The sequence below is a fragment of the Pan troglodytes genome, chromosome 14, assembly GCF_028858775.2.
Source record: "Pan troglodytes isolate AG18354 chromosome 14, NHGRI_mPanTro3-v2.0_pri, whole genome shotgun sequence".
NCBI lineage: Eukaryota > Metazoa > Chordata > Mammalia > Primates > Hominidae > Pan > Pan troglodytes.
This window is the reverse complement of record NC_072412.2, coordinates 42,177,219-42,191,221: the sequence shown is the minus strand read 5'-3', so window position 1 is coordinate 42,191,221 and position 14,003 is coordinate 42,177,219.

The following is a 14,003-nucleotide window of genomic DNA, read 5'->3' as shown; positions in this document are numbered from 1 at the left end:
TCCTTCCGTTGCCAGGGTTTCTGCTGCAGCTCCGGCTGCATGGCTCCAAGATTCACTGCCATGGCCTGAGTCCGAGAACGTGATTAAATCTCTGAGCCGTTCAGCCTGGAGATGGTGGGCGCGTGTGCAGCGGGAACGATGACTTACAAAGGACACGATGTGCGAAAAAGCCACAAAGAGTCTCTCTTGGGCAGGTTTGGTGGGAGATGTTTGGGATTTCTGGTGGAAATCACAGAGTCCTAGAGCTGACAGGGGCATGGAGGGGCGCGAGAGGGGCTCATGGTCCCTAGGGAATAAGTGTTCTGCGCCCTGCGGCACTGAAAATAACTCCGCGACAGGGAGCAAATCATTGCATCTTTATGAGTATCGGTTCCCACTTTTAAAAATGGAGATAATAATAATGGCACCTCTCCTACTACAAAAAGGTTATGCTGAGAAACAAGAAGAGTGGGCTGAAGTAGCAAAAAGTAGATTATGAAAGGGTGAAGATAAAGTGCAATGCTTTAACTATAAACGTGTTATTCTTAGTTATTCTGTGTGCCTACCAGTAGACTAAATCAGTTAAACAGCCACAAAGATTTTGTTTCAAGAAATTTGGTTTTTGAAAGTTTGTTTTGCAAGCATCACAAAATGACTTCCTCAACCAGAAGTTTTTCCAGGCAGGACCCCATGAACAGTATTTTCTCTGTAGGAAAAGAGGCTGTAAGAAGAGAGATGCATTTTTATCTTGGGCCAAGAGGGAGCGGATCCACTTCTCAGGCACTGTGGTGAGGACTTGGGGTGGCTGGGGTCAGGGTGGGGCATACTCCTCCTTATTACTTCCTGTGCTCAGACCACAGCCCTCAGAGGGGCTTAGAAGATTTAAGGGACATGAAGAGCCAGCCAAAGAGCCACAGACGAGGGAGAGGAGAGGGACAGAAATAGATGCACACAGAAAGATGACGACAGAGAAATACATACAGAGAGGGAGATAGACAGAGCCAGTGAGAGACAGAAATAGCCAGTTACCAAGAGAGACAGAAAGATTACAAAGATAGACACAGGAAGAGAGAGAGGGAAAGAGAGAAAGAGATGGGGGAGACATCATAATCATAGCAAATACTTATATCACACTTATTATGCGAGAGGAAATAGAAGAGATGATGAGATTCAGAGAAAAAGAGTCACAGGAGAGATGGAGGAAGAAAGTGTGAAAACAGCAAGATAAAGGGCAGAAGATGGGGGAAAGGAGGAAAAGGAGGACCAGATGAGAAGGGCAGCTCTCCTGAGTCTGTGTGTGTGTGTTTGGGAGAGAGAGAGACAGAGGGAGAGGGAGGAGAGCGAAGGCAGCTCTTCCTGTCCTCCCAGGGAGCTGACAGAGGCCCTCATTAGTAGCTGCAGGACTCGAACAGAAGGGAGGAGAAAAGGCAACAGAAAGAAAACTGGAGATTGTCCCTGTTTTGTGTGGATTTGCTGCAAAGGGCAAACTCATTTGCAAGGATGACAGATCTCAAATTAAAAAAAAAAAAAATCCCTCCAAACCCCCATGGCTTAGACCGAGAAGCATAAAAAGGTATGAGAAGTTTGGCAGTGCCCTCTTGCTGGGAGCACGCAGTGGGGACTCGGCCCAGTTGCCCTGTGGGCAGAGGGCTGGGCTGTCAGGACAGAAATCACACCCAGGCCCAGAGCTTTCCATCCACTCCAGTGGGGAGGGAAGCAACAGCCACAAAATGACAGGGACGCCAAGAGTCCCGCTCCGCTCTATTGTTATCACACGAATTTCTAGGCAAAAATAACAATAATTGCTCCCTTGTACTTAGCATTTATTATATGCCAAAGGCAGTGCTGAATTTTTTCATGCATTATCTCATTTAGTCCTTACATAGCCAAATGAGGTAACAGCTCCCATTTCACAAAGGAGGACCATGTCTGTCTGAGCATATTCTTAACTACTCTGATATGGGTAATAACAATGTTGAAGGAATTTTAAAAGAAAAATATGCCCATAACTCCACATTTCTTTACACATGTAACCAATTTCTTTACATTTTTATAATAAACTCATACTCTATACTTTCATTTTTTCATATACATATCATCACTCTCATTATCATCATTATTACTGTGTCACCCCCCTTCCCTTGGACTGAAAGGAAGACACTCTGCATGGAAATTATTGTCGTACATCAGGTCCCTCGGGATCTGTGTTACATCCATGTGTACCCAGTGAATGTTTCCTGAGTACTTTGATGTGTCAAGCCCTGTGCCAGGTCCTGGGGTAAGTACAAAGTCCCTGCTCAGCCCAGTGTGAGAGATAGAGAATGCAAAAACTCATTTGCATAAAGCATTTATTTGTAGGAAGCACTCATTTGCATAACACACTCATTTGCATACCTGAGATGGCCTCTGCACCAGCCCAGGCTGCAGAGCCTTGTCCAGGTTCCAGGATAATGAGAATGATGGTGAGAACTTGACCCAAGGTTGTCTTTACTTTTGTTTCCCCCGAAGCAGCCAACAAGAAGTAGCAATAGGGACATAGACAAAGATGCAGCAGGGAAAAGAGGGTTCCCAGAGCCTTGGCCCAGTGCTCTGTGGTCCTGGTAGCTGGTGTGGATTTCAGACCACCAGGATGGAGGAGGGCGGAACTGCTGCCTCGTTGCTTGGGAACTCCCAGCCTCATGAGCCACCAGAAGCAATAGGTGTGACTCAAAAAGGCAGAAATCCTGCCACTCAGCCTGGAATGTCAAGGTTCTAGGCCATCACTGTGCAATGGAACCTTGTGCGATGCTGGACATGTTCTCTATGTTTCTTGTACATAATGGTAGTCTGTAGGTGCATGTGGCTGCTGAGCACTCCGTAAGTGGTTGATGTGCCTGTGGAAACAGATTTTTAATTCTATTTAATTTTAACTAATTTAATTTAATGTTTTTATTGTTTCATTATATTTTAATTTTTGTGGGTACATAGTAGGTGTATATATTTATGGGGTACATGAGATGTTTGGATACAGGCATGCAATGTGACATAAGCACATCATGGAGAATGGGGTATCCATCCCCTCAAGCATTTATCCTTTGAGTTACAAACAATACAATTACACTCCTGGAGTTATCTTAAAATGTACAATTAAGTTATTATTGACTATAGTCACCCTGTTGTGTATCAAATAGTAGTTATTATTCATTCTTTCTATTTTTTTATACCCACCTCCCCCTATCCAGCCCCCGACTACCCTTCCCAGCCTCTGGTAACTGTCCTTCTAGTCTCTATGTCTATGTCCATGAGTTCAATTGTTTCGATTTTTAAATCCTACAAATAAGTGAGAACATGAGATGTTTGTCTTTCTGTGCCTATCTTATTTCACTTAACGTAATGTTCTCCAGTTCCATCTGTGTTGTTGCAAATGACAGGATCTCATTCTTTTTTATGGCTGATTAGTACTCCATTATGTATTAATATATGTACCATATTTTCTTTCTTTCTTTTTTTTTTCTGGAGACAAAATCTTGCTCTATTCCCCAGGCTGGAGTGCAGTGGCGTGATCTCAGCTCACTGCAAACTCTGCTTCCTGGGCTCAAGCGATTCTCATGCCTCAGCCTCCCGAGTAGCTGGGATTACAGGCGTCCACCACCACGCCCAGCTAATTTTTGTATTTTTAGTAGAGATGGAGTTTCACCATGTTGTCCAGGCTGGTCTTGAACTCCTTACCTCAGGTGATCCACCTGCCTTGGCCTCCCAAAGTGCTGGGATTACAGGCATAAGCCACCATGCCTGGCCTATGTACCATATTTTCTTTTTCCATTCATCTGTTGATGGATGCTTAAGTTGCTCCCAAATCTTAGCCATTGTAAACACTGCTGCAACAAACATAGGAGTGCAGATATCTCTTCTATATACTCATCTCCTTTCTTGTGGGTATATACCCAGCAGTGGGATTGCTGGATCCTATGGTAGCCTAATTTTTATTTTTTTAAGGAATCTCCAAAGCGTTCTCCATAGTGGTCGTACTAAATTTTAACTAATTAAAATTCATATGTAAACAGTAACATGTGACTACTGACTACCATATTGGACAGTATAAATCTAGACTGTGGATTCCAGGCTAGCAAGCTCTGGGACAGTCTTTCTGCCCCCAGGCCTGTGCTGCAGGCAGGGCCCTCAAGTTTTCTATCCATCTATCTATCACAGGAACTCTGCGAGCAGACCTGGCTTGTGTCCTTATGCGTGTATGCATCCTTGGCTTTCACAGCAGTTTGACTTTCCTATGCCTTGCCTGTGGGTGGGCGGGGAGCGGAGAAGAACAGCTGCTTGCATCAAGCAGGTTTTTTCTTGCAACCAAGCCAACTCAGGCTGATTTAAGCAGAATATACACTCATTACAAGGACATCGAGAAGATCATACATTCAGCAGGAGGGCAGAAGAAATAAGTTCAGGCTCCTACGGCCTGGACAGTAGCTTGGGTCAAGTGAGGAGGTCACGGTCTCCATTGCTGATACTGCTAGCTCCAGTCACTGGATGCCCCCACTCAGTGTGCTGCACGTGCTGCCCTAAAAAGATTATCCTTCTGCAGCCACTGCCAGCACCCTTGTCATGGTTATAACTTGGGGGCGATGTGTCTGTTGGGTGGTGACTGGGCCATCTGGCCACCTGCTAGCTGCAAAGGAGGCTAGAAAAGCAAGTAGCTGCCACTCTAAAATGGGAGGCAAGATCTGCCTTAGCTCAGGGAATTCCACAAAGCCAAGGAGCGGGCTCAGATGCTCAGCAGCGATGGTAAGAATGAATATTCATTCATGACTACTGCATAAACTCATTCAAGTCTCCACTGAGGCAAGCGAGAACTACATCCTGAATCCTCTAGATTCCGGAAAGCCTATTGTGAATCTAGGCAGGCTAACAGGAAACTACAGCCAAGTCCCATTGTATTGGCCACCCTGTAGAACTGCCTTCCCCGAAGGGCATGGTGATGTGGTGCCATAGGCGGACAGAAAGGATGTTATATGATACACAGCCCCATGAAACATATGTCTACCTAAGGACAATGTCCATGACATGTTGAGGACACTGTTCATGACCCCTCACAGGGTCCTTTTTATGAGAAACTACGAGCAAAGTTCCTCTTAGGCCTCAGAACTGGAAAAGCCGTGCCTTACCTGACCAGCTGTGAACAGCGTGAATCAAGGAACTGATAAGCACCAGCTTCGGGTTGGCTGCTGGAAAGCTGAGGGCCAAAGCCATGGCCCACCAAGAAGACCCCAGAGTAAATATTTTACACAAATTTTTCTTATTTCCTTTTGCCCTGATCTTGCCACCAACTTTCAAGTGAGTGATTTATTTTAAAGTTCAGTTATAAGTTTGTAATCCACCTCAGCTCCTTTTTGGGGCAAATCAAAAAAAAAAAAAACCATAATAATATCAGCCCGTAAGTATGCCAACAGGTCATTTCAACATGCCGGAGATGCAAAAGGACCAGTGGGCTCTCTGCCTGGGGACATGGGGACGCGGAGGCTGCGGAAAACTGCGAGGGCCCCCTTTGGAGGATGAAGAGGTGAATGCTCATTCATGAAGAGGACAAGGCAAGGGAGACCCTTCCAGGCATCAGGAGCAAAACCAATATTGATGTTCGGTTTTCAGCCCTTTTTTCCTAACGTTCCCTGCTGCAGTCTGGAGGTGGGGTTTTAACACCCAGGTTCCTGGATGGTTTTCTCTGACTCATATTTGTGCCTTCCACATTTTTCCAGTTGTAGGGGGGCTGGAGCAGAGTGGGAGAGGACTCTGGTGCTAAATTAAGAGGCTATTTTTCTGGCCCCGCTTCGATCCCATCTGCCCCATTTGGCTTCCATCCCCACGACAGGTGGGCCTGGCACAGCAGCTCGGGCCTTTCAGTTAATTGTGGGCGGCTCTGAAAAGGCCTGTTCACTCACTTAGGAAAGAAACACCCAAATAAATCCACCCCCTTTGGTGGATTTAGCAGCCAAAGTAGCTTTCTAGAGAGCAAATGGTGCCAGACCAATTTCATTTCCTTGTCTGATAGAATGAAAGAGCACACAGATAAGGAAACAACAATAGATGCAATCTCCCGGGCTGCACAAGAGCTGCAATGCTGCCCGACATGATATCCTCATCAGCTGAGCAAAATGCCAGGGTCACAATGGGGTGAGATACAGAGGAGTCAAGCGGCACTTGATGGGCCAAATGCCTGAGGCCCTGGAGCCCTGGGTGGATCCTAGGCTCTGGGGCCAAGGATTGAGGTGCGGTGTTTCAAAGATCCTCCTGAGACTGAAGGATTCCTTTGTTTTACAATTTGGTGACCTTCCTGATGAGCTTCAAGCAAGGTGCAGAGGATCTCTCATGGGAGGGGGTGGGGTGGCTGCAGGGCCCCTTGGTGGTGGGAAGGTTTAACGGACTATGGAGCCACAACTGTCCTGAGAAGGGGCTCCTCTTCCCTTGGCCTGGCACCTTTTGTGTGAAACAGCATTTTATGTTTTAAAGAGCCTGGCCTCGGGTGTCTTGGGTGTCAGGCAGATCCTGAGATTTGGGTGCCATCTTTGATTCTTCTTATTAGCTGGGTGTGCTCAGACAAGTCACTTACCCTTTCCAGACCTCAGTTTCTTTGTCTGTGCAATGGGAATAATTCTGTGTACCTTGTTGTATACCGAGTATTAGAGGTTGAAATTAGTGTAAAATGCACAGGGCCTGGCACTCAGTGGGCACTAATAAATGTCTTTCCTTTTCCCTCCTACATGTATGCTTCCCAGTGCACCCCAAATCGTTTGTGCCCAATGAAACAGCACTGGTTACATTAGCCCAGATACACCATTGTCACAAGGGGTCTATGTAATAAAATGAAAATCCCTCAGGGGCCCAGAACCCCAGGACAGGAACTGTGTAATGAGACATAATCAAATAAAAAGTAAAGCACATAGGAGCATAATCACAAATGAATATAACCAGTTGGACTTTGTATTAGGGCACTCCAGAGAAACAGAATCAATGGGAGGTGCAGATAGAAGGGGAGATTCATTTTAAGAGATTTGCTCAGGAGGTTATAGAGGCTGGAAAGTTGAAAATCTGCCAGGTGGGTCACCAGGCTGGAGACCCAGGGAAGAAGTCACGCTGCAGCTGAAGTCGGAAGGCTGTCTGCTGGCAGAATTCCTTCTTGCTTGGAGGAGGTCAGTATTTGTCCTATGAAAGTCTTTGACTGACTGGATAAGACCCACCCACATTATGGCGGGCAATCTGCTTTACTTAAAGTCCTCCCATTAGAATGTTAATCTCATCCAAAAACACCCCACAGAAACATCCAGAATAATGTTTGACCAAACACCTGGGCATTACAGTGCCCAGCCAACTTGACAAATTAACCACTTGCTCAGGGGAACCTTGTTTCAGTCCCCACCTCTGCCCCACTGGTTTAGGGGATACCCTTCTCTGCTCCCAGGGCCCATAGAGTCTTCTTAGAGCCAAGGCTCACAGCCTATCCAGCTGCGTATCCCAGTGACTAGCATAGGGCCAGGCACATAGTAAGTGCTTAATTAATGCTTATTGAATGTACAAGAACTAAGAGATTGTAGGTGCTTAGTGATTTCACTGATAGCCCTTCTGTCATCTTCTTGAACTAGGAGGATGCAGGAGTCCTTAGTCTGTCCGCCAACATCTGGACTTAGCTCCACCCAGGAGCTACATGGCAGCATGGAGACCACCCACCTGCTTTCCCACTTAACTGGCCATGTGATTCAAGGCAGCATACTTCACCAATCTGGCAAAAAGCAGGCACTCAACACACAACAGCTCTCATTCCATAAAACCAGGATTAGCCAGAGAAATGCCTGCAGGGAAAGTTGACCAGACAGTGTGTATTCTCACACACCCCCAGGAAAGTCTAGAGAATCTTTGGCCCAGGCTTAGGACAAAGCAAGACATGACAATGTTGGGGAGGACAATCAGGGCACTGTTATTTGAATCACTAAAAAGTGTTGGACACATTTGATTCCATCACTAAATCATCAGAACAACTTTCCAGGCAGGGAGGGCTTTTGAAAGTGTTTTGTGCCATGAGTCTATGGACCTCTCGTCAAATAATGTTTTCAACTGCGTATAAAAAAAATTATAAAGGAAACCAATTAATTCAAAATGCAGTTTTTATAAAATTAAAAAACATTTGTGATATCATGGTGTATGTGCCTCATTACTAATGCATTAAATATCTAGCGGCAAGTTTAAAAGCAACTGTAATTTTGAACTGGATGAATACAAATGATATTTGGAGTTATCTGTAACAACTGTAATGTAATATAGGGGCACAGTGGCTCACGCCTGTAATCCCAGCACTTTGGGAGGCCGAGGCGGGCGAATCACAAGGTCAGGAGATCGACACCATCCTGGCTAACACAGTGAAACCCCGTCTCTACTAAAAATACAAAAAATTAGCCAGGCGTGGTGGCAGGCGCCTGCAGTCCCAGCTACTCGGGAGGCTGAGGCAGGAGAATGGCGTGAACCCGGGAGGCAGAGCTTGCAGTGAGCCGAGATTGTGCCGCTGCACTCCAGCCTGGGCGACAGAGCGAGACTCCGTCTCAAAAAAAAAAAAAAGAAAGAAATAGAAAAAGAAATATGTGTGGCTTGTTCTGGTGACAAAGTCACAGGCTGCTAACAAATGTTGCTGACATTCATAATAAAAGAAAATGCTAAATTTTAGTTAGAAATTTGTGAAAAACAAAAATGATTTTTTTTTCCAATCCAAGTCCAAAGACCCCCCCTCTATTTCATTCACAATTTCCTTGGACTCCATTATTAAGGTAAATCTTTGTATCCCCAATTTACAAATGAGGAAACACGAGTTCAGAGGAGTTAAGCAACCTTTCAAAGATCACACAGTAAGTGAAAGAGCCAGGGCTCAAACTCAAAAGTGCTGTTTGCCCTAAAGTTCGCTCTATTTTCACTATACACAGCAGTGCTTCTCAATCATGCTCACTTGTGAATTTGTTAAAATGCGTATTCCTAGGCTCCACCACTCGAGATTCTGACTCAGCAGGTCTGTGGCAGGGTCTGAGATTCTGCATTTCTGACCAGCTCTCCGATGATGCTGCACTGCTGATCCTGGGACCACACTTGAACTTCCCAATAATGATTCGGGGAAACTCTATTCAAAGTAATGAGTCTCCCAGTCCTTGACTTCTGAGCGGGTGAAAGGGACGATCACTTTGGACAGTTGCACTGAAAGTCAGAGAGCCTTCGCAGTCAGATGTGCGGGTGCAGGCTGGTTCTCACCACCCCGTTTGGCTGTCTCCTTCCCCCTTTCCTTACCATCACTCTTTAAGCTGCCTGCTTTGATCATAATCTTTCTCCAGGCTGCCCTTTTTTTCTGTTTCGCTTGTATAAAAGTGCTGTGGCAGAAGAAAAGCCCTCAGAGGGATTTGCCCTCAGTTAGGCCCTGGGGATGGCCCTGCCTGCAGCTCTTGGAGTGAGCTGAGAGGTCCACACTGCCCCAGGCCCTGACCCCTGCTGCCCTCCTGAGCTGTGTTCCTGCAGAGCCCTTGCAGACAGGCTGCCCTCTGTGCCTGGGCCTCACTCAGCCTGCATCTAGTCCAGGGATGCTCAACGTTGGCTGGATATGGAGAAATACTGTTGCCTGGCTCCCACCCCAAAAAGTCTGATGGTCTGGGGTGCTGTCTGGGCATTAGAACTTGTAAAAGCTACACAGGGGATTCTAAGAAACAGGCAAAGCAGAGGATCACTGGTTTAGTGAAAGGAATTGTATTGTGCACACATTTACGGAGCGCCAGCCATGTGTCAATGTGTTACACGCATCACTTTTATTTCATTCTCACAGTAATCCTGTGAAGTAGGTGATATACCTCCATTTTACAGTAAATTGTCCAAAGCCACACAAGTAGGTATATGACCCGGAATTTAAATCCACATTAGCCTTTCTCCAAAGTCTGAGTTCATGAAATCTGCTATTTCCCTGTGAAGATGACATAAAAATGGCAACATTCTCTCTTACACCTAGGCCCGGCGTCTTCCTTTTAAATCAGTGTTTATTCTTTTTGCTGTGATCAAGTGTTTAAAAAATGTCACGGATCTGGAAATCCATCAGGCTGCACCTTAAGGAGGATTGAAGATCTGCAAGGTCTTTTCCAGTTCCAGCTTTGGCTTCCGAAGTCTATTTGTCACAAAAGTGCCTCCTGTTCATTTCACTGGATGCCTCCTCTGGCGTCCTAAATGCAACATGACAAGTGACAAATGTTCTGAAAGGAAGGGAGGTCCTTGAACTACAATCATGTTGGAATGAATGACTACCCCAAGCAGACTAAATAAATTACCCAGCATTCACTGCAAGCCAGGAGAGAAGTTTTCAGGAACTTAGGCTAAGAGTCTTAAGCTCCCTAAGTGTCTTCAGGCAGCAGGATAAGGGGGAAAGAGGACAGACTATGCAGGTAGAAGACCTGGGAGCAGAACCCTTCCTGACCATGTGGTTCTATGAAAAGTACTTATGCTCTTCAACCCCTTCTTTGTGAAATAAATCTTGAAATTTAATGCATTAATAATGAGGCACATACGTTACTATATCACAAATGTTTTTCAATTTAAAAAAAAATGTTGTTTTAAACTAATTGGTTTCCTGTGAAATTTTTTTTTGTTATGCATTTGAAAACATTATTTGAAAAGAGATGCATAGCTAACTGGGTGCTGTAAGGATGAAAGAAATAATATAAAGAATGTTTGGCACAAATATCAGGCACTAAGTAATTAACAGCCGTTAATATTATCATACCTTGCTTTGCCATAATCCTGGCCAAAGAACTGTTTCTTTTTTCCTCTAAATGCTCTTGGATGACGTTTTCAGCTGTTAAACACGTTTTCTTATTTAGCCACAGTGTCGTTGTAAAATACTTTGGTTCAATTTCCAATCTAGAGATGAGCATATTTGCCTACAGGCATTTCCTATAAGATCAATTCCTAAGGCTTTATGTGAATATGTACTAGAAGAGACCCCAGAAAAAAAGAATATAGTTGAGGTTAGGATGTTGGAAATACTGGTAGTTATCCATTCTCTTAAAAATCCACTTGGAATATTTGTATAGTACTTGAAATAAAATAAAAGCAGTGGAGTAAAAAAGACAGGCTGTGAAGATGAGCAGTTTTTGAAAAGCTATCATGTACAGGCACTAAGCAGGCATGTCTATATGAAATCATTAAACTCTCCAAATAACCCTCTGAGGTATGTATTATTATACCCATTTCATGGGTCAGGAAACCAAAAGAGAGGTTACAAAACTTCCACAAGATGACTGTGCTAACAGAGAGGGTCAGGGATTCAAACTGAGGTCAGTGTGACTCGGAAAGGTGTGCTCCTTCTACAGGTCCTATGGCCATCAGTGAGCACCTATGCAAGTGGCTCAGCAAAGGCTGTCCTGCCTAGAGTCACATAGCTCATCAGCTGCAAACTAGGAGACTAGAACCCACGTCTTTGTTCCTCAAAGTTACAGGAACTCAGGTATGTTCTTTGAGAAAAAAATTGCCTCCATCAGATATATTTTTTTAAAAGAAATTTACAAAGTCCTCAAGTAAATCTTTATTGGATAATTTAGGTTGGACCACGTATTATCAGAAAATGCCTTGATAGTAACTGAGAGATGTGTTGCCACACCCCTTCCCCTCCCCTCTCAAAGCACTTTGGATGGGTAGATACAGTTTTCTAAGAGGCATCAGCATAAATATTAGATCATGAAAAGAAACACTAGGCACCATCCTCCTTTGAAAGTGGATCAAATTGGCAACACACGTAGGTGTGTCTGCTTAATGGAGTCGAGGGAGAACAAGACCAAAGATGACTTCATGTCAAGTGAAAAACATCTTCATACAGAGCTGAACATATGCAGATCCCATTAGAGCAATGCAAGTCACTTGCAGATGTTACCTGGCAGCTTTGCACCTGGCTCTGTGAAAAATACTAATTGGCTTCAAGTTATAGTCAGACACCTGATTGGCTGGGATGTAAAATAAAAATTTAATTCCATCAGTGTGGGAGGCTTGCAGCTTGGAGCCTATACAAGGCATCTATGCACAGAGCCCGTGCTTGGCATTGGTGAATTCCTATACCGGGCTCCAGATAGAAAACTTAAAATGATGCAGTATTACCCAACGTGGATTTAAACAAACAGAAGATTTTCCAGCTACCTGCAAAATGGAGCAAAGATTCATGCCTGGAACTGGAAATAAAAAATGCCAACTCAAATTTGGTGCTCTTAGGCCGAGGATGAGCCACTTCCTCCATGTATAAAAGAAAATGGTTCAACACTCTAGTGACTACTCTGTGCAAATGCAAAATGGTTCTTGGATGAAAAAATCAATGTTACCGTGCCTTGCAAAAATATTAATAATGCCTTGAGCAAACACTTCTCTTCGAGGAGTCCAGAACACGCTGTGCATTTCTTCTCATTACTCCCTATGCCCTTCTCGTTAGTCTCACTGTCTCCCTCTGTGGGCAGGTAGGTGAGTGGTATTTCAGAAGGGGAAAGCAAGGTGAGGCGGCTTGGAGAGCTGGGTCGTGGACCCAGAGCTCCTCAACTGCCCAGCAGGAACCACGCCCAAGCACCCTGATGCTGTGGGTGTCTAGCAGATGGACGCAAGTGTAACTGGTGCAAAAGCAAAAAAAGGCCAAAAGTAGGAAAGGACAAAGGATGAGGGAGAAAGAAAAGCTTTCACTGCCATTGTGGATTTGTAACTCAGAGACAGCAAAGACCAAAAGTTCTTAGGCTAAGCAGCCTCAAGAACAAGAAACAGTTGCTGATGGGGGTTGGAAGGGAGACACAAAACCTAGAGGATAGCAGAGTCAACTGCCATGCATTTCATCATGTGATCCAGAAAGTCGGAACCCTTGTCAGTAACCCAAACACCAAAAATCTCTAAGCCTCTTTTGGTTGATCAATTTGGCCCCTAAAACCAATTTACACTACAGCAGTTCCCACTGCTGCTAGCGAACGAGGCACTGAGCAATTACTGCCTGACCTATTGCTGACCCCACTAGGTGTTCATGGCTCTAGATATTTCTGGTCAGTTTACATGGGTGACACATTTGTCAACCAGATTGTTCTTCTTTCTCCAGGAGTAACTGCTGGCCAGGCTTTGAGGGAAAACACTGTACTCCCTTGATATTATTAAATACAAGAGACCCTCATACCTTCTGACACCAGAGACTTTACTCAGAGTCCTAAGGGAAGAAGCTGCATGGAACTGAGCACATTATTGAGCCACACACCAGATCTGAGGGACTTCCCTTTTGGCATTCCTGCTCTATTAAAAATTCAGTCCATGTAATCCCAGCTACTCGAGAGGCTGAGGCAGGAGAATCGCTTGAACCCAGGAGGTGGTGGTTGCGGTGAGCCAAGATTGTGCCATTGCCCTCCAGCCTGGTCAACAAGAGCAAAACTCTGTCTTAAAAAAAAAAAAATCAGTCCAAAAAAGAGATGGTGACACATTATAATCATCTACTTGTCTCTGCATTTCTACATAGAGCATATGTAGGGAATAGCTGCTTCACAAATATTTTGAGTAAAAAATGTAAACTAATAATTTCATCAGTTGTATCTGTCTTCAGGTTTTCCACACACCATACATATTCTTGCATGGTTTCAGATCATGGTAATATGTATTCAATTATGTCTATACAGAAAATTGTTGTTCCATACATAAATCCCATCAATAGAGTCAAATAGAACACGCTCGCTGTGAGATTCTGTGTATTGTTCTTAATTCACTAGAGTGCTGTGAAAAACATATTCATCTCCTGAAAAAACAAATCCAAGCTCCTGTTTTATGGTAGACAGGCCCTTTATGTTATGCAAGCCCAACACTACCAGTCCTCCTCCTTCTACAGATTTGGAAACAGATCACTCGATAGTGCCCATGATATCATGAGACCTTTAGGCCAGTTAAGCAACTGCAACATACACTCGGCCCACAGAATGTCTAACTGGCCTTAGTAGATATTAAGATGTGACCACTTCATGGGGCAGGATGTGTTT